We start from the raw sequence: 22,016 nt of genomic DNA, 5'->3' as shown, positions 1-22,016 counted from the left end.
CAGCGTTCTGCAACCACTCGGAGACAGCGGTCTTCAACTCCTCATCGGTTTGGAAACGTCGACCACCGAGCTCCGTTTTGAGCTTACCGAACAGATGAAAGTCACATGGCGCTAGGTCGGGACTGTAGGGTGGATGTTGCCAGACCTCCCACTTGAAACGCTGCAGCAGTTCGCTCGTTTGGCGGGCCTTGTGAGGTGTTGCGTTATCGTGCAACAAAATCACAGCGGCGCTCAATTTCCCCCGGCGCTTCTCTTTAATTGATTTACGCAACCGGTACAACGTTTGACAATACGACGCCGCGTTGATCGTCGTTCCTTTCGGCATGAATTCCACGTGCAGTAAACCCTCCATGTGAAAGAACACTGTCGCCATAACCTTACCGGCTGAAGGTTGAACCTTGGCCTTCTTTCGTTGTGGTGATGAAGGGTGCACTCATTCCATTGATGTTCGCTTCGTTTCGGGGGTGAAGTGGTTGACCCACGTTTCGTCGCCTGTGACAATTCGCTGCAGAAACCCGTTGCCGTCTTCGGCATAGCGTTGCAAAAATGCCAGGGAGGATTGGAAACGTTGTCCCTTTTTGACACAGCTTACGATATCCATGGTCCTCGTGAACAATGGCGAACACACTCCCATACGACATGTTCAGCTGCGTTGCGATTTCTCTCAGTTTAATGCGCCGGTTCTGTCTAATGATCGCATTCACACTGTTGATCTTTACACGGGTCCTGGACGTTGCGGGACTGCCTTCGCGATGGTTGTCCGTGATATCCGTGCGTCCGGCTTCGAATTGCTGACACCACTTTACGATACCTTGCCGGGAAATGGCCCGCTCCCCATACACAGCACTAATTTCACGATGAATGTCCATGCAATTCTTCCTTTTGGCCCATAGTAATCGGATTGTCGCACGCACCTCATATTTGGAGTGAACGTCCTGTTGACGTGCCATTGCATTTGGCCGCTATTCACACAATACTAGACGAGACACCACAGCGACCTGACTAAGAGACGTGTGGGCAGTGTCTGTCCCTTTCTCCGCTGTGCCCACGTTTGCGACACACAGCGCGCTGCTGCGGCGCGTTAGTGCAACTAACCTTTTGATCCACCTACCTATTTAGAGTCTATTCATCCAGGAGCAAGTTTCGATATTTATTTATTCAGGATCAGGAACAGCATAACGCCGAACTACAAAGATCCGACCTATGTACAATAGATATTAATTTAAAATGAAAGATATTATTTACAAAGGACACAAATATAGGCTACACAATAAAATCTATACAATCCTGTATACCATACATATTTACATAAACAACGACATTAACAAAGGAAAATACATTTACAGTAAATACAGGGGAAGAAACAGGAAAGACCGAGAAGGAAAGTTAAGTTATATAATAAATATCATGACAGAAGGAAAGAAACGATACGAAGTGTCTAGGTTATTGTTGATGGGTAAGGTATTAAACATTGCTGGAATAGTACAGAAAATGACCTTTCGGTGAGAGAAAGCCGGGAGTAAGGAATATGGAATAGGGTCTTCATTCTGGTACTACGGGATGGGACGTGGAGGGGGAATAAGGAAACTAAATCTGGAGGCCTAAATAGACCATTAGCTGCTTTGTATAGCAGCTTTAGGTCGGCTACTTTCCTCCGAGCAGAAAGAGTTTTCAGTTTCAGATTCCCAAGCACTTGGATAAGTTTTCTGACATCACAGATGTAAATGCCCTCAGAGTATTCTACGTTTCCTGTATCTTATCGATTGTTGAATACGCCTCTCCAGTCTGGTAAATTTCTGCTTCTTCACATCTTAACCACCTTGACCGTGTACAATCCTTCTTCTGTGTTATCGTCAGAGCCAGGTTACCTGCCTGTCGCAACTTAAGCACTATCCATCTTCATCACGACGCGCAGGTCGCCTACAGGTGTCAAATCAAATGACCTGCATCTGGCGAGCCGAACTTGGCGAACTTGTCTTTGCACACTCTTCTCCTGTATTTACTGTAAATATATTTTCCTTTGTTAATGATGGTTGTTTATAAAGTTATTTCGTCGCTTAATAACGAGTTGCATTTTATACTAAGTTTAGGAATACCGGTAACTTATAAATTATTACCGGTGCATTGTTGAAATTAAGTGTGTTGAGTTAAAATCTCGAAGGATTGTGTAGTTTCTTTTACATTTTGTAGTTCGATCAAGACCGACTCCAATTCTCAGACTGTAATATATATAAAAAAAGAAAACAACATGGCGGCCTAAGTACCCGGAATGCTGGTATTGGCTAACACGAAAATATCACGTACGTATTATATAATCGGCGGTAATTTAACATGATAAATGTAACATCATCAGAGAGAAAATAACTTTTTTACGTATGAAAACGCTTCGCCAACAAGTACGCACCACATATAATCAACTAGAATAACATATATTCTACTATAAGAGAGAACAACAAGCTGATTATTTAGAAATTTCAATTAGTCAAATAACGTTTTCTCTTGGATTTCACTTCGCTGGATATATGAAAATGCATGATAAAACTGTTAAAATGATATTTATAACATCATTTCGAATGTTTCAAAATAAATTAAGGTGCGAAATTCCTCATATGAACTACGAAACACAATTTGTTGCCTTAGTTTAGAAGTGGTGGAGAGTTTCTTATATTCCGCACCCAATGAAAGGAAAGTAGCCTACACCCGAATAGGCCTTCACTCGACACTTTGAAGCACATAGACACTGACGGAATATCAACTATATTCTATCCAAATTAACCCTTTACTTCATACTGTTGCCCTTAGGCAACATATAACTTTTCACCTGTATACATGGATACTGATTGTGGACAGAGGTAGTTTTACGGCACACCTTCAAAGACACTACCGACCTACGGTTTTTATTCTGGTCAGTGGATGATTTTGAACTTTTAAATTGTCATTACATTTCGTCTCAATTCGTACCATTAGGGGCCTTGCAATACGTACCTATGGCCAGTAGGCAGTAATGTTGGCTTAGCGTAAAATCGTGGAAAATCGTATATATACCCCTTTATGGCAATCCACATCACATACGAGTGTTAAGCTATAAGCCCAAGTTAAGAATTGCTGGTAGATCTAAAACACTGAGTGTAAGTTGAACATTAAAGCTGGAAATTTTCTTCACCAAATAAAAAGGAAAAAAATCATGCAGTAAAGGGTTAATATTTTTCGAGGAACACGAATAGGTTTACCGTTTGGAATTGGAGAAAAGTCTTTCCTAACCTCAGACATTTTCTCAAAATGATGTATGCGCACTACAGTTTTGTCATCGACTTCAAAATGTCTCTCTTAATGCTTTATTCCGTAGAAAACTTAAGAATGGTTGTAAAGAGGCATTGCCATAGTTATACCTGGTTCACAACACGATGAAAATAAACACATTCTCACATTACTGCGTATAATTATAGATCCTAAGTGTCCACTGACTCGTATAAATACACTCGCACACTTATATTCTACAAAGAAACCAACATTTATCGTACCGGGTGAGTTGGCCGTGCGGTTAGGAGCGCGCAGCTTGTGAGCTCGCATCCGGGAGATGGTAGGTTCGAATGCCACTATCGACAGCCCTGAAAATGGTTTTCCGTTGTTTCCCATTTTCACACCAGGCAAATGCTGGGCCTGTACCTTAATTAAGGCCACGGCCGCTTCCTTCCCATTCCTAGGCCTTTCCCGTCCCATCGTCGCCATAAGACCTATCTGTGGTGCGACGTAAAGCAAGTAGCAAGAAAAAAAAAACATTTATCGTCAACTGTCATGAAATTACACCGACTACATACGATAACAAACCAAAACTAACCCATATTTCTAACATATCCGGCTACCGTAGTGAACCGTACTCGATTCCCCATCTTGGAACGATCGAGAGTAGCATCAAATACAGTAAGGTCTGAGGATTGGAGCCGGTCTTGGTTCGGTTAAGCGAATTAGATTAGGTAATTGTACGAAAGTTAAAACTTGTAAACGTAAGTATGTATTTTGAGGTTAAGGGCCGGTTCTACCACGTACGAGTAAAGTAGCGCGTAACTTGCCCTCCGCGTAAAAGGATATTTCCTTTTCCGACCCGGGTAGCACTACCAGCAGCATAAATCGTAGTTACCCCGCGCGTTACACTTCGAGGGTCCGATAAGCTTTACCTGCCGGGCAAGTTTTGAGAGCTGGACATTATTAGCTGTATTTTTGGTGACATCCAGCTTAAATTAGCTTAGTATATTGATAAAAGCATGAGACCGTAACAGTGATCGGTATTGTATTGAAGGATTTTGAACATTAATGCTTCCCTTAAGTTGCAACGGTCACAGCAGTTTCTCGCACCGACAGCGCCGGGGACACTAGTGCAGCACTATCATGTGTCAAGCTTCGCGAATAAACTCAACAAGGATACAAAATCAAATCCTATTTGGAAATAATCTCAAATGGGCTTTAATTTTCCACTTTTATTTTCTCAGTTTTCAGACACCAGGTGTACAATCTATATACCTATATAAAATAAGAGTTTTGTCTGTACATTGCTCAGAATTTGAAAATAATGGTATTTCTGTATCGGTCATGTCCATAGTAACAAGAAAATGCATTTTTTACTTTTCCGTAATTTCTGCCTGCCTGTCTGTCTGTCTGTATGTATGTACACGCAGCACGAGAAAACGGTTGAAGAGAATTTAATGAAAATCGGTATGTGAAGTCGGGGGATTAGCCTCTACAATCTAGGCTATAAATCATTTTGCTCACGCTGAGTGAAATGGTAGTTTAGGGGAAGGCCTAAAATTGAATTCTCAACTATTTATGTTATTAGTGGTCTAATGAAAATCGGTATGTGAAGTCGGGGGATGAACCTCTACAATCTAGGCTAAAAATCGTTTTACTCACGCTGAGTGAAATGGTAGTTTAGGGGAAGGCCTAAAATTGAATTCTCAACTATTTATGTTATTAGTGGTCGTATTTTAAAGAAAATGGGTATGCAAAGTTGGGGAATAAGTTGCTATAATCTAGGCTATCAATAATTGTATTCACGCTGAAAAAATGGTAGTTTAGGGGAAGGCCTAAAATTTAATTCTCAAATATTGTTGTTATTAGTAGTCCTATCTTGATGAAAATCGGTATGCAAAGTCAGGAAATAAGTCGCTATAGTCTAGGCTGTAAATTATTTTATTCACGCTGAGTAAAATGGTAGTTTAGGGGAAGGCCTAAAATGTAATTATCAAATATTTCTTACTAGAGGTGTAATCGATGAATGCTACACAACTAAGGTTATATAGTTTTAAATTTCATATTATTCATGTCTTATGCATTGTTACCGTACTGGCTATGATCACAAAGATATTCATGAATTTGGATTTTTGTTAATAAGTCCATGTCAGCGCCGAGTAATGAGAAAATGGGTAAAAAGTATTTAATGAAAATCGGTATGTAAGGTCGGAGAATAAAAAACTACAGTTTATGGTATAAAATATTTTACAAATCACAGAGTCGAAAGAAAACTAAATGTGAAGGCCTACGAAAGCTCATAACATTGATCAGCAATAACATTACATTGACCATTGTTTGTCGTGATGTGCTTTGTGTCTTCTGTTGCCCCTCATCTCCGGTAGATAGGATTACTGCTGCGTACAGAGTATTTTTTTATTTGATTTACGTTGCACCGACATAGATAGGTTTTATGGCGACGATGGGATAGGAAAGGGCTAGGAGTGCCTTAGGCCTTAATTAAGGTACAGGCCCAGCATTTGACTGGTGTGAAAGTGGGAAATCACGGAATACCATCTTCAGCGCTGCTGACAATGGGGTTCGAATCCACTATCTCTCGGATGCAAGCTCACAGCTGCGCACCGCTAACCACACGGTCAACTCGCCCAGTCGTACAGAGTGTAACAGCCTGTCTGAATATTGATGGGAAGTAGCTGGGGAGTTAGATAACTTTCTTCTTTAGCATGTCATTCCCCTGGTTTATAAATTTTCTGATACTACTGGTACGTAACACACTGGATCATCATAGCATTCGGGCTATTCAATCCCTACTCTGAGGCACTGATTGGAATGAACAGTGTGCATATTTAGCGGAATAATGGAAAATGATTGTTCATGGCAATCTGCGGCCTGGTCATCCCAGCACTGGAACTTTGGACTATTAGATTAGCACCGCAATCTAACCGCAGCACTGTCCGTTAAAAGTGATTAAACGTGCGGCTTTCCATTTGATCGAGTATTTTACATGATAGCATTGCTTTTAATCGCTACATTCATACTTACGTTTTTGTAATGACCTGTGTTGATCTCAGGTTAGGAAAACCACAAAGTCATTCTTTCTGAGAATCCCGTAGCGAAGCACGGGTACATCAGCTAGTCAGTTGTATATAATATTGTTAACGCAATAATTCTCGTAGCGTAATTGCTAATGCTTGGTATCTTCTTAATATGCAGGTTCAAGTCCTCTTGATGCGGGATATTTTCATTTTCATAATTAGCTGTTGTATTCTTAGGTATGCCTTTTTCATACGCTCTTCTGTTAATAATATATTTCAATGAAATATTAAATCACAACATTAAGTCTACTAGGAAAATGCTTTGTATGTGTGCTACTTATAGAAAGTTATGTTATGATTAATTCCAGCAGCGGCGATTGGGAGTTAGAATTTGGGCGTAACAAAAATAGACAGCAAAAAGTACCCTGGTCAAAGGCCTATAGCAAGGGGGCGGGTGGAGGTCTTCAAAATTGAAAAGAAATATAGGTACAAAATGGCAAGTTTCTGATGCTATGTGAGCGAATTTCGGTAGAAATGTAAAGACTGACTGTCTACCAACTGTAGTGTGGTAATAATAGTACTACACAATACAACTTTCACGAAAGAGACAATAATTATATATTACAATGAAATAGAAATTCGGCGTGATTAACCTATAGGCCTACAATTAAAATGCCATTTAGATTTCGACTACACACTAACGAAGTAATAGACACATTTACTGAGCGAGACGGCCAGAATGACGAATGCGCGCGCAAGCGGTGAATCATACCTCAGTGTAGTGATGGGCAACGCTCTCGCTCGAGACTCTCGAGACTGACGTAGCAGATCTCGAGACTCTCGAGACCGACCCTCCTGTAGTGCAAACTGTACGACGTACCAGTAACTACGATTGTAAACTTAATAGTATATCACAGGCAGTTATTGCGTGAAATAACGTTCTCATATGAAAACGTGTGAGCCAATACATTTTGTCAAAAGCCTTGAAAAGTACTGCATGTTCAACTATGCACCCCTTAATACCATTAATGAAAGTGAAAACAGAATGTCAGTATCTTAAACTGTTCACGACTTATTTGGAGTGGACGTCTCAGCTGAATAACAATGCATAATTTGTGAATAACTGTAGATAGGATGTACACCTACTTGGATACTGGAGGCGTGCATTATTCGAACCTGAGACGGGAAAGATGTGTTTTGCTACATATGCAATCCCTATTACACATGAGTGGAACGTGTAATCTAACATGCCCGGCTTTGCTCCAATTCTTTCAGCAGGGCTGACGGGCAACGCTCTCGAGACCGATTCTCGTGTGCTGCGAGCTGTGCGACGTCCTAGTAACTACGAGTGTAAGCTTGATAGTTATCATAAGCAGTTCTCATGTGGAAATGTGTGTGACGATAAATTTTGTCAATAGCCTAGGAAAGCACTGCATGTTGAACTATGAGCTCCTTAATACCATTAACGAAAGTGAAGACAGAATGCCAGTATCTTAAACTGTTCACGTTTAGGTGGACTTCTTAGCTGAATAACCCGTATAATTTGTTAATGACTATTATTAGGATGTAAACCCACCTGGATGCCTCACAATCGTTGTCGGCAAGGTAGCTCCTTGTGATTTAGACCGACCCGGAGGTGTTCTCTGACTATCCCTCTTCATTTATATTATGTGTTTTTAAGTGTCGGATCATCCCAGAAGTATTTCTGCCGACGTCTTTTGAATAAGCAACACAGCTGGCTGTGCTATGTGATATATCTTCAAAGTAACCGACATCCACGACTTACGTTGCGTTTCGGACATCGTCTTCAAGTTGTCGCGTACAACTAGACACAATTACACAGTCATATATCGAAGTACCTAATTATGACGCGAATACTTTATAACATTGTAAGGAATTATTTCCTTCGCCACCAAAATATCGGTAAACACAAGCAGTGGTCATATGTTAATTGAATGTAGGGTCTGATAACGATGTACACCTACCTGTCGAAAAAATTGGAGCAAACTCAAGCATTTTAGATTACACATTCCACTCACGCGTAATGGTGGTTGTATATGCAGCAAGGCGCATCTTGCCTCGTCTTGAGTTCGAATAATGCACGCCTCTCGTATCAAGGTACGTGTTACCTACAGTAGTCGTCGGGTTCTGTACTTAAACCACTCATTCGTGTACCTACCAGTGCATACAATGCCAGCATGCGTATCCTTTATAAGTATGTTATACTGCATCAAAATAGACATTGGTAAAATGAACGCCCTAGTCGCTTGTTGACACGTATTTACGACATTGAGAAGGCCCGTGGTTGGCTATTCGCATACTCGGAACAAACATTCAGCTCCGACTACCTGTAGGCCTACGACACGCTGCACGCCGCACAATACGGGGACAAAGCTCTCGAGATCTCTCGAAATTTCTCGCGAGAAACAGTGCCTGCGCTAGTCTCGAGAAATCCCGAGAAATCTCGAGACCTCGTCTCAGACTGCCCATCACTACCTACCAGTGCATACAATGCCAGAATGCGTTTCCTTTATAATTATGTTATACTGCGTCAAAATAGACCTCGGCAGAAATGAACGCCTTAGTTGCTTGTTGACACGTATTTACGAAACTGAGAAGGCCCGTGGTTGGCTATTCGCATACTCGGCACAAACAACATTCAGCTTCAACTACCTGTAGGCCTACGACACGCTGCTCCCCGCATAATGCGAGGGACAACGCTTTCGAGATCTCTCGAAATTTCTCGCGAGAAATAGTGCCTGCGTTAGTCTCGAGAAATCCCGACAAATCTTGAGACCTAGTCTCAGACTGCCCATCACTACTATACGAGCCCCTTCCATTTTGTTCGGTCCATGAACCGTTCTTCGTTCACAATCCGCTCCCAATCCTGATCTCTCTCCTCTACATCCTTCTTCACAAAGTCTGTCCATTTTTCTCTAGGTATGCCCACTGGCCTCTTTCCCCTTATTTCTCTTTCATACTCCTTTCTTGCAGACCTATTGGTACTCATTCTTTTCACATGACCAAATCACTTCAGTCTTGCCTTTTGGATCTTCTGGAGTAAGGAGTCTTCTAGTCCTACGTCTTCTCTGACTTTTTCATTCCTGATTTTATCCCTCCTGGTCTTCTGGATTATTGTGCATAGGAATTTCATTTCTGCTGCTTGCAGTTTCGAGTTGCCCTTTCTTGTTAATGTAGCGTTTTCCAGGCTATATATGAGGAGAGTGGTGTAGTATGATTTATACAGTGTCATCTTGGTTTTGAGTGGTACTTGTTTATCCCATTGTAGCTGTCTTACTTGGAGGTAAAAATGTATTGCTTTGCTGATTCAAATGTTTACTTCATATTTAGCTAAATTATCCTTGGACATTATACTAGCCGAGTACTTAAATTCTGTGACACTGTCCAGCTTAGTGCCATTTAGCACAATTTCTGGCTGGTTGTCACCCTTCTGTACCTTTAACACCACCGTTTTAGCCTTGTTGATGTTTAATCCATATCTCTTAAACTCCTGACTCCACCCCTGCAGTTTCTCTTCCACATCTTTACTACATTGTCTCCAAATGCAAATAGTTTTAAGTCTTGTTGCCCCTTTTCTTTTAGTGCCTTTAGTATGGTATCCATTACAATGATAAATAAAAGGGGAAAAATCCACTACCTTGTTGTACTCCCCTTTTTGTCTCAAACCAGTCTGACAGTCCAGAACCGACTTGTACACAGCTTCTGGTTTTCTCATAAAGCACCTTAACTTTTGAAATTAGACTGTCTTGAACTTCAAGCTTTCTCAGGCACTCCCAAATAAGCTACCTTGGTATGCTGTCATAGGTTTTTTTGATGTAAAAGAACAGTAGATATAAAGGCTTCTCTTTTTCCCAACATTTTTCCATTAGCATCCTGACAGCAAATACAAGATCTGTTGTTGATCTTCCAGGTCTATAAAGCCATATTGTTTCTTTTCTAAAAGTGGTTCTACAATTTCTCGTAATCTATCCTCTATATTTTTTTTCCAGAATGTTTAGTCCATAAGAGAATAAAGTAATGCCACGGTAGTTGGTACATTTCTGTTTTCTGCCCTTCTTGAATATAGGTACAATTATACATTTTTTCCAGTCTTCTGCAAAGGTATTTTGCTGCCATACTATGTTTAGGAGTCTATATAGCCATTGAATTGCTGGGGCTCCTGCTGCTCTCAACATGCCCACACTTAACTAATCTATTCCTGCAGCTTTCCCTTTCTTCTTACTTTTAAGGTTCTTCTCTATCTCCAGCCATGTGCTTGGTGGCTCCATATTTTTACTGGTCTCTTCACTTATTCCAGATTCTTCTCTGTTTTGAATTACATTTGATGCCTCTCCATTCAGGAGCTTGTCAAGGAAGGTCTTGAATTCTCTCTTGATTCCATCTTCCTCTCGTACTACTGATCCATTGTCCTGCTCTATTACCTCGATGTCTTCTAGGTCATTTTGCTTGTTTTTAATTACTCTGTAAAGAAGTTTCTTGTTTCCTCTGCAGTCCTCTTCCAACTTTTCCACAAACTCATTCCATTTTTTCTCTTTCTCTTCTCTTACTATCCTCTTAGCTGTACAATTTTTTGCCCTGTAGCGTTCCTGTAGTTTAGTCATTTCTTGGCCACCTGGATCTTGTGCATTTCTTTGCTTTTCTTTGTCTAGCATCATTTTTGCCCATTTTCTCTCTTTTATAACCAATCTGACTGCCATTCCACCAAGGTGTCTCTTTTTCTTTTACTCCACATAGGTCTTTAGCTTCACCCACCAAAGTATCTTTAAAAATTCTCCATTCTTCTTCTACTGTATTCATTTCCCCTTTTGGTAAGTGTCTCTGTATCCTTATTTTATATTCTTCCTTCAACTTGGTTTCTTCTAATTTCCAAGTCACTTTACGTTTTCTTTTTCTTTCCTTCGTGGTTGTGTTAGCCACATGATTTAGGTCTGCAATCAATAATCTATGATCACTGTCCATACTCTCACCGGGGATAACTTTGACATCAATTACATATTTCCCTCCTTCTTTGTTAGTGATGATATAGTCAATGAGACATATATGTTTTCCATCCCAGCTATATCTTGTTTTTGGAAGAAGGTATTTTTGATGATCAATCCATTTCTTCTGTACAAATCAAGCAGTTGTTCGCCTTCTGCATTTCTATTCCCAAACCCATGTGCTGCAATGATTTCTTCATAACCAAGTCTGTCTGTCCCAACTTGTGCAGTTAAGTCCCCAATGATGATGACATTTTCTTCATCAATTATATCTTCTAGATCTTGACAGAATTGTTCCTTCTCTTGAGCACTACATCCAACTTGTGTTGCATATACCTGTACTACTGTGTAATTTGTGGACTCCAGCTGCATAGATAATTTAATGATCCTATCATTCTTATAGGATACTTCAGTAATGGCGTCAACGTCTTTTGTTATCAGGAAAGCGACACCATTTCTGGCCTCTTCCTCGCGTCCACACCATACTAATTTGTAGCCATCTCTGAGAATTTTGCTACCTGCCTTTCTCCATTTTGTTTCACTCATTCCCAATATGGATAGATTTTTCCTCTTCATCATATCGATAAGTTTTTCAGTTTTTCCATTCAGGGTCAAAATATTCATAGTCCCAATTCTTACATTGTTCTTCGGACATATCTGTCTTTCATCAGAGCCATGTTGGCTGTCATACCTGTCAGATCTGCTCGAAGACTTTGTCAATTTCGATATTATTTTTGATCTCCATCCGAGGCTCGTTTGATTGCTGAAAGCAATTTGAAGAAGCTATCACTGGCTTGCTAGGCCTACCATGGATCTTCGCATTGATACTTTGTTGGGCACTTGATGGTCGGTGCCTGACATGCATTTCCTCATGTCAGTTAAGTCTATGGTTTACCCGCCAATACACGGGAGGCTGATTGCAATGGTTGCCCACTGGGCGATGGGGTCGCCACATCCCTACGCCATGATTTTCTGTTATAATTTGTTAAATTAAAGTCCCAGTTGCTGCTACACGATAGATAGCACCTCAGTCTAGAGAGAGAAGTCACTGAAAATCAGTCAAGCCGACCCCATACAGTGGTGTCTACCTCTGAGTAGCTACCTAGCGTTTACGCGGAGGTGGTAGCACGCAAGCTAAAGTACCAGTTGATTTACACCCCAGGTAGTTTACTTCCCGCGTAGCTCCCACACAGTTTACCAGCAGATGGTAGAACCGGCCCTAAATTAATTACTGGTGGCCTTTTAAATAAACAGTGTTCTCTAACTCAAGCATATGACCAACACTTACCTTGCTTTGGATCCCATAAATCTGGAGCATCGAGTACGAATATTTCAATGGCAAGTAGAAAGAAGAGAAAGGCGAAATAGCCATGACCCATTTTCTTTTTCTTGCATGATGATGACTTCATTGATCTTTTTAGAATAAGCCCAGACATAGCAGAAGGGAGAAAGAGAGAGAATTGAAGCATTCTAGATGTGGGTTTGGAGAAAAAAATGGAAAAAGTTAAAATGGGTTGATAACGTGAAGAGAATAGTACAGTGCTGGAAAAAGTTGCAAGCTTACTACCGTTGGGGTAAAAAAGAACAAGAGTTGACCAAAGGAGGTTGGATACAATAGATGAAAGTGAGGAGCCTGGCTCAAATAAGTAAAACTTCTCTTAATCCTTAAATATTACTATCCTGTAGGTTTCACTTATAATGCAAGTACCCTAACTCTGGGCCTGGTCACATGCAGTTCTCATCCAAATTGGTCCTGCAACCCATTTTAGGATATCAGGCTATCTGTTGAAGTGCGACTCCTGCCTGGCTGTCCATTTCTGGGGTACAATTCAGTTATCACTATTCGATCCATCCTCGCTATATGATCTGCACAACTTCACTTCTGAGCCTAGATTTCACTTCCTTTACTCCAGCCTCACTTATGTCTGATTTCAATGTTTTACAGATGTTCTTTCAGGCAAATACCCAGCAAATTCATTTTCATTTCTCTTAGCCACGATTTCCCATGATAGAAAATAACAAAAATATTGAAGCTTCAGGCCTATGTGACCCAGGTTATGCATTTAAGTTTTAAACAGAGTATGACGTATGTATCTCGTATTCATTTATCTTGCTCTTACTTCTCCTTCTTCCATACTAGTTTCCATTTTCTCAAGTAATATGATTTCTCTTTTTAGCTTAATGTCCTCTTTTTTGTGCATTCAGTCTGCCAGTTGTCTGCATAGGTCAGGATAAGGGACCATAAATATGATTCAAATCACAATATTTGATGCTATTCTGAAACCAAAAGGAGTATCCTATTTAAACAATAATTTTAATTAGGTAGGATAAGCTGCTTACCAACCACACAATCATAAATTTTGCCTAGAAAAAAATAAAAAAAGATGTATCATATTTTGGACTGAAATCCTAAAAGTGATACAGTTTTTCAAAAAATGATACACGTGGGATTCCCACGAATTGCACTTTCATAACAGAACTTTTTAAATATTTATTTTCTGTCCTGTCTTAAAGAAACAAATTAAAGTTACATGATTCTAAAGATCAATAAAATGTGTAATAATTTGGATAAACATTATCTTATGGAAAACCAGACTGTATCTTTTTTTGGGGAAGCTTTGGCTGATTCATTTTAGAACACTTTTCTCTACCTGTAAAAATGATTTCATGTCATGTGGTTTGGGTGACATACTGGTGAGTTTGTGTTTGGGAGATGGTGGTTTCAAACCCCATTGTTGGCAGTCCTAAAGATGGTTTTCCTTTGTTTCCAATTTTCATACCAAGGAAATCCTGGCTGGGGCTGTACTTTAATTAAGGCAATGTCCGCTTCCTTCCACGTCCTTGCCTTCCCTATCCTATTACTGCCAAAAGACCTAACCAAGTTTGTGCAACTTGCATAGAAAAGATAGTTGCACGTCATCCGTCTCATTTTTTTTGTTTTCAACTTATCAACTTTCTTTTACGCATAGGCCTACAGGACACATTGCAAAATACGTTGGGCATGTCCACTTAGTGTCAATATGCATAGCTTATCATGTCCAGAGCTTTGAGACCGTACCTGGATAACAAAACTAGAGGATGCTTCCCACTCAAGGATGCTGATCTCCATGTGTGTTAGGAAACAATATTATAGTCATTGTAATTTTTTGTATATTTGCTGTAAAATAAAATTATTGTAACAAACAGCTTTTAAATTCTTACCTGAAGTTATTTGCTATAGAAAGATTTGTTTTCACCTGTATCAGTTCCAGTAATTACTTTCCCACTCCTTTAAAACTCTCGGCATGTTGCCTGTCTGTTTTTGCTTTTCTTCTGTCACCTTTCTTCTTCTTAATGCATTCCTTTTTCTAGATTCTATCTGGATAAAGTAGAGCACCAAAGCTCTCCACCTTGTTCCATCTATCCTCCAATCCTATTCTACAGGGCCTTTTTCTTTGGCTCGCTCCGCAGCACCACTCAAGAGCACGGCACGGCTGGTGCAATGACACTCTGTCGCTAGCCAGTATAATGCGCGCTTTTTCGCCTCACTACTCACCGCAATTCACACTTATAGAAATCCATTTCTAGTGAAACTATTAGTTTAAAACCTACCTGGCATTACGTTTGATGTTAAAAATGTTGTCCCTCAGTTGTCAAACATGCTTGACACCTCGTAAATAGGTTTGCAGACACTTGGCGAATCTCAGGCTGTGTGATGTTCGAAATAACTTACGTAATGTTCTCTTGTGTGAGGGTTATTCACATACACTTTACCCTTCAGCATCCACCACAGGTAATAATCAGAGGGATTTAAATCAGGAGATCTACTTTCTTCTTCCGTCAGCTCTTGAAAGAATGGTCTGAGAATGAGGTGTATATATCGATCCGCATTTATTGTTTCACGGAAAATATAGGCCCTATAATTCAGCGAGCACTTACTGCGCACCAAACTCCTATCTTTACATCATGAAGTGGATGGACATACAGCTGGTGGGGATTTTCTGCACACCAGCAGCGAATATTTTGACTATTTACATAGCCACATAAGTGTAGCCATGCTTTATCACTATAAAATAAAAGTTCCGGGTCACCATACTCATTGTGAACTGACTGAAGCAACCAGTTACAATACCGAACCCTAGTGAAACTGTCAGGTCCTCTTAAATAATGGGCAGGGGTGGGTTTGTACGGTTTTGGTTTTAACTGGTTTGTTGTTTTGTGGGCAGAAGATAATGACACATTAGCTTGTACGGCAAGACGCGACAGGGATTCTGTTGGAGTTCTTTCCAAGAGAGCTATTTCGTCAAGCTTTTCCTCTGTTAAAACGGTTCATCTCCTGCATGATTTCTTGTTAAGAATGGACCCGGTGGTGTGGAACTTCTTTACTAATTTACATACCGTATTCCTATGGGGAGGGAGGATGGCAGGAAATTTGCGAATGAGTCAAAAGCGGCATTCTATATAAGAAGAATGTTTCGCATAGCACAACACAATGAATACACATTGTTCTACTGTATACATCACTCATTAAACACACAATTAGTATTCCTACAGGAACTAAGCTGTTTTAAAACGAACACATTGAACACGCTACCAAAACCACAGATGTTGAACTAAACTATTGTTGTGAAGCAATGGTTATCGCTACCGTACTGCATTAGATCATCTTAGCCGGCCATGAAGCAATATATCTTTTGGCAAATGAGTCACCCAGCTGTGCTATCACCTTCCGTGCATGTTCCCCTGACACACGGAGCCAGCCAAAAAAAAAGACCCTGCAGAACTGTATTGCTATCGACTACTCTAGTTTACAGTCCATTGTAGTGCCCATCCATTTTATTCTAGGCCATCCCCTATGCCTCTTTGCATTCACTGTATTCATGAATGTTCCCTTTGGAATTCTCTCCCATGGACTTCTCATAATATGTCCAAAACATTTCAGCTTTGCTATATCAATCTCTTTTTGAAGGTTACAAACTCCCACTCTTCTCCTTATTTCCTCATTTTGCACTCTATCTTATCTTGTCTTTCCCTGTATGCTGTTCAAAAACCTCACTTTGGCTGCTGAAGCATTAAGTCAATATAGGTCTAACATAGGATGAGTATAAAATCTTGCATTTCATTGGCACATGCTTGTTCCATACAATGTCTTGCACACACTTGCAGATTTCTGTATTCTTAACTTAAATTCTCTATCCAAATTTCCATCCTGTGACTAAGTTGCCCTGCCCAAATATTCAGAATCTTTCACTACCTCAAGAGGTTCATTTCCTATTCTTATCAGGTGGTGGTGGTTATTGTTTTAAGAGGAAGTACAACTGGGCAACCATCCCCTATAAACAATAATCAGACAGAAAAGTGGAAGGGGTCCAACACTTAAATGAAGGTATTGGCCAAAGAAAGCGAAGAGCCACAAAGAACATAAAAATGAAAAACTCCCTAAGCCTGGCAAAGCTAAAACCATCGGGGTTGTCGAAGAACAAGGGTCAACCAAGGGAAGTTGGATATGAAAGTTGAAAGTGAGGAGCCTGGCACAAGTACGTTGAAGCAATGCCAGACTCAGACAGGGGAACCGTGAGTGCTAACCCACACTCCCAAGTTGAGAACTCCTGGACCCCCTTTTAGTCACCTCTTATGACAGGCAGGGGATACCGTGGGTGTTATTCTACCCAATCAAACAACGATCGGTGATCCACATTTAGGGATGTCGCCCAGGTGGCAGATTACCTATCGAGAGTTTACCTAGTTTTTTCTTAAATGTTTTCAAAGAACTTAGAAATTTATCGAACATTTCCCTTGATAAATTATTCCAATCCCATATTCCTCATCCTATAAAATAAATATTTTCCCTAATTTGGCCTCTTGAAGTCCAACTTTATCTGGTGTGAGTCTCATATTCCGATCGGTTCTTACCAGAGACTTACATGCTCTCTCTTTTACATCCTTACTACAACCCTTAAATACCCCTACTTTAAAACTGCTCAAGCTTATTCGTCTATACTAATGTCATTTCACACCATCTCTCCACTGACAGCTCAGAACATACCACATAGTCAAGCATCTCGTCTCCTTACTCCGAAGTCTTCTCAGCCCAACAATTTTGTTACACAACTCGTTTGTTGGAAATCAACCTGAAAAAAATCTTGTGCTTTCCTTTGGATCTTTTCCTGTTCTCGTATCAAGTAGACCTGGTGTGGGTCTCATACTCTGATGAGTACTTACCAGAGACTTATATGCCCTCACTTTTACATCCTTCCTACAACCTCTAAATACCCTTACAACCATGTCTAGAGATCTGTAACCTTTCCTAACAACCTTGTTACAATTACATCACAGCATTTCAGTATTTAGGAAATCTCTCGGATTTCTTTTCCACACGGGGCTAGAATGATACAAAAAATTTGCAAGAAAAACAATAGTAGTTCACTTCGTGTTCTTTCTGTGTGAGACTAAAGATGATACTTTGGAAATTTCAAAATTTGCATTTCACACTCGTGGTATTATTTTTAGGGCCAACTAATTCAAAATATTTATTCAAATAGGGGAATAGAAATTCCTTAACCTCTTTGCCATTACTTTTCTATAATTGACCATTTGCAAACTCAATGTTGAGATATTTGTATCACACCCTATAGCAGGACTGTTACTTTCTTTGGGAGTGGAAGGCGCTATTGTCTCCCTGCCTGGGCAACTGCCTTATTTTACCTCCTGGTTTTATCACTCTAAAGGAATATTAAACCCCCCAGTTGCCCATTCTGTTAATTTGAAAGTAATATATGATTGTATTGAAACAATTCTTAAGGCTTTGAACTATACAGAACACAGGTGGCAGATTTGTGCAGATCTCAAAAAGATAGGTAAGTTATGCTAACAGGAATGTTTTCCCTGTGAGTGATACAGTTGAGATAAGCATAACCATTATGAAAGTAGAGAGTGGTCATCAAGAGAAAGTGTAGTATTAGGACAAAAAAGTGTTACAAGCTTGCCACTTGTTGATGTAACCAAAATAATTTTTCCCCTTTGCATATAAAACTGGGGTTGATGAAGAACTTTGTTAAGGTGACAGACATATCAGGAAGGGCATTTCAGTATTTAAGGGGAAAATTTCAAAGGTTGAGAGAGGCAAAACTAAAGGAAGGTATCTTTATAGGGTCACAAATATGTGATCTCTTACACAATTTTTTATTCGAGGGAACTCTCATTCCTAGTTTGCTTTCAAATCAGTTTATGTGAATTTTCTGGAAAACTATAGAGCAGACAATTACGGAGATATGGTGGAAGATTTGTTGAGGGCTTACAAGACACTGGGATGCAACATGTCTCTTCAGATTCACTTCCTCCATTCGAACTTGAATTTCTTTCCACCGAACTCTGGTGAGGTCAGTGATAAGCACGGGGAAAGATTCCATCAGGACTTATTAGAAATGGGAAGGTGATACAAAGGGAAATCAGTGTCCAGCATGCTTGCTGATTACTGCTGGCAACTTATCACAGATGTTTCGGAAACTTCTCACAGGCACAAGTCTTCGAGGAAACAGTTTTAACAAGATAAGAATCTTTATTATATAAAGTCTTAATTAAAACATATGAACTATACAGCCTATGCAGTGTGTTGTGGGAAGATCGTCATGTCCTCTCAAATAACTGATAGGTAATAGAGAAAAAACGAGCTTTAGATTTAAAATCACTATGTGCAAATTAACTAAAATTGCATATTTTCATTTCTGAGAGCGAAAAAAGTTTAAATTTGTTGTACTGTGCAAGCATTTCAATCTATGCCATTTAGGCTGCCTCTACCTCAATTTTGATGTTCCATTTTATTCTACAAAATAGCGCAGTAAACTAATTTTCTGTTGAGTTAACTGTGCCATAGTTTTTCATTCCTTTTTTTTTTTGGATAGACAGCAAATGTGTCACCAGAGTTTTCTTATGGTAATATCATACTGTAAGTGTCAAATGGAATTTTCTCCACCCTTGAAATTTCTGACTTCCTCTCCTGGGATTTTTCTATTAAAATAAAAATACAATATCTTATGTCCTGCTCTACCAATTTGTTTTCGAACTTGTACAAATTTGTGCACATTATAGGAAATGAAATGGCATATGGCTTTTCGTGCTAGGAGGTGTCCGAGGACTTTGGTTCGCCAGGTGCAGGTCTTTTGATGACTCCCGTAGGTGACCTGCGCATTGTGATGAAGATGAAATGATGATGAAGACGACGCATACACCCAGCCCCCGTGTCAGCGGAATCAACCAATGATGGTTAAAATTCCCGACCCTGGCAGGAATCGAACCCGGGACCCCTGTGACCAAAGGCCAGCACGCTAACCATTTAGCCATGGAGCCGGGCATTATAGGAAAGTATGTGGTTTATTTTATATACTTCCATGAGAAACAATCTAGAATGACTTATTTAAAAATAACTTCACTTGATGATTATATAATTCTTAAGAACAGTGATACACAACTTTCTTTATTCTCATATTTCAAGATACAATTTTCCTTCTTCTTTAAGCTTCTCAAGTTGTCAGTGCAAAATATGTATAAATAATTAGACAAATTATGAAAAAGAATCTTCATCATCTTATTCTAAAGGTCTTGTCGATACAACCATGTGTAATTTTTTTCTCTTTTTTGCTTCAGTTCTTGACAGTTATGTTATGTTGTTATGTAATTTCATCCATCATAATTTTTCCTTGGTTTTGTTCTGGTTTTTCCCCTATAATCTTATCTTCAGTGATGTTTGTGTTAAGGGCATGCCTTAGCAAATGAATTGTATTTATTAGTTACTTGAATTTTGTTATTATGTCTAGGACATTTTCATTAGGTTTCCTTTCTTCCCAAGAAGTTCTGGTCATTTTTCTTAAAATCCACATCTCCAATGCATGTGGTCTTTCTTTAACAGTGTGCAGCTCTCACAGCCATACATTAGCACACTGCAGATTAAAGTCTTAACAAATTGCTTTCACATTTCAGTGTTGAATAACTGATTAATGAGTGGCTGTCTTTTGTCTTGAAATCCATGTTTAGCCTGTGCTAAACTGTCAACATGTTGTGATTTCCAACTTTGATATTTGTATTACTTTCTCATCTGACCGAGCGAGTGGACTATGCAGTTTGGGTTACGTAGCTGTGAGCTTGCATCTGAGAGATGGGTTTGAACTCCACTGTTGGTAGCCCTGAAAATGGTTTTCTGTGGTTTCCCATCTTCACACCATGAAAATGCTGGGGATGTCATAGTCACTTCCTTTCCATTCCTACTCATTTCATATCCCATGTTTGCTGCAAGACCTGTGTTGGTGTGATATAAAACAAATAGAAAAAAAAATCCTCACTTGATTTCTTGATGACCATGGAAGAGTATAATTAAGTTTATAAATAACAATTATATTACTATAATGGTGGTTTTTCATTGCAATTTAGAGTCTACCCATCCCAACAATGACACCTTCTGACATCAAACATTCTTTTGGTTAAAGATTTTAAAAATCTCTAACTGTTCATCAGTTATTTATAAATCAGTACATCACCAAAAATACATACCGTATTCAAAATCTTAAAATAATTACAGTAATCACCAGTTGCCATGTGGACAGCCTGTATTCCCCTTTATATTGGATTCCTTAGCATACAGAGTATGTTTAACACGTTGGCGACTAAAAGACCTGCCAGCGGGTCACCCCAACTCTTTACTTCTGGACGGTGAGACCCGCCGGCGGTCTCACGACACATTATATATATACTGGAGCCGTATCGCGTGCGTTTACAGATTATGCTTTTGTCCTTTCTGGTTCGTCTCTACATAAGGCAAACTAACTTTATATACAGCGGGACATGCAGGAAGTACATAGGAGCTAGGATAATTAAGAAATTATTCAATATGCTTGTTCCATTAATTAAATAATTTTCTATGAAGAAAATATGTACAAATATAAGAATAGAGACATTCAGGTTAACACTGTTCAGAAAATCATAACTATCAGTTGTATTGGAGTTAAATATTTAACAGCATCATTATTATTATTATTATTAATAATATAAAGAAAATTATGTTGTACACATGGATTATTAAAACAGTTAATATTTTGTTAAACTAATACACTCATGGTCAACAAAGGGAATGAAATGTAACAATGTGAGGTACCACTTCAGTGTTGCTTATGAAAACAAAGCAGGTACAACGATGGCTTCTTGGGACAGTCCTCACAGTACATGGACACTTTCTTGAAGTTCTTCTGAGCATAAGTTCTGTCGCGGATACTCGCTAGTTCTGCGTAACAACTGCCGCAACATTTACGTACTTTTCTATTTCGGCCATCTTTTTCTTCTGTTTCCTTCAAAATATGACGACGTTTGGGAGAAGTGGAGAGGGTAGCTGCTTTTCTCACACTGTTCCCCAAAATTCCAATGACCAACTCCTCTCTCCTCTCTAAATTTTCCAATTTGCAATTTCTTCCCCATTACTTCATTATGTAAAATGAGTGCATTCACAATAGCCGTTCCAAGCATAAGTTCCAAGCAACTTGATGATACCACCTAATTTATTGTTCTCAGATAAGTTGGTCAGATAAGTCAATACCTTGCTTCTTTGGGTTTTAGTATAAAACTACTTCATGTTTCACTACATTTTTGCCTTTCCTATTCTTTTTTCCTGTATCATTCAGATCTAATTTATGTCTTGTAGAGATGAATCTCACATTATGTTTATCTTTCCAGTTTGCTACAACAATTCCAGAATTACTTTCTTTGCCAACTATCT

Source organism: Anabrus simplex, chromosome 11 (assembly GCF_040414725.1).
Source record: "Anabrus simplex isolate iqAnaSimp1 chromosome 11, ASM4041472v1, whole genome shotgun sequence".
NCBI lineage: Eukaryota > Metazoa > Arthropoda > Insecta > Orthoptera > Tettigoniidae > Anabrus > Anabrus simplex.
This window is presented reverse-complemented; position numbering follows the sequence as displayed.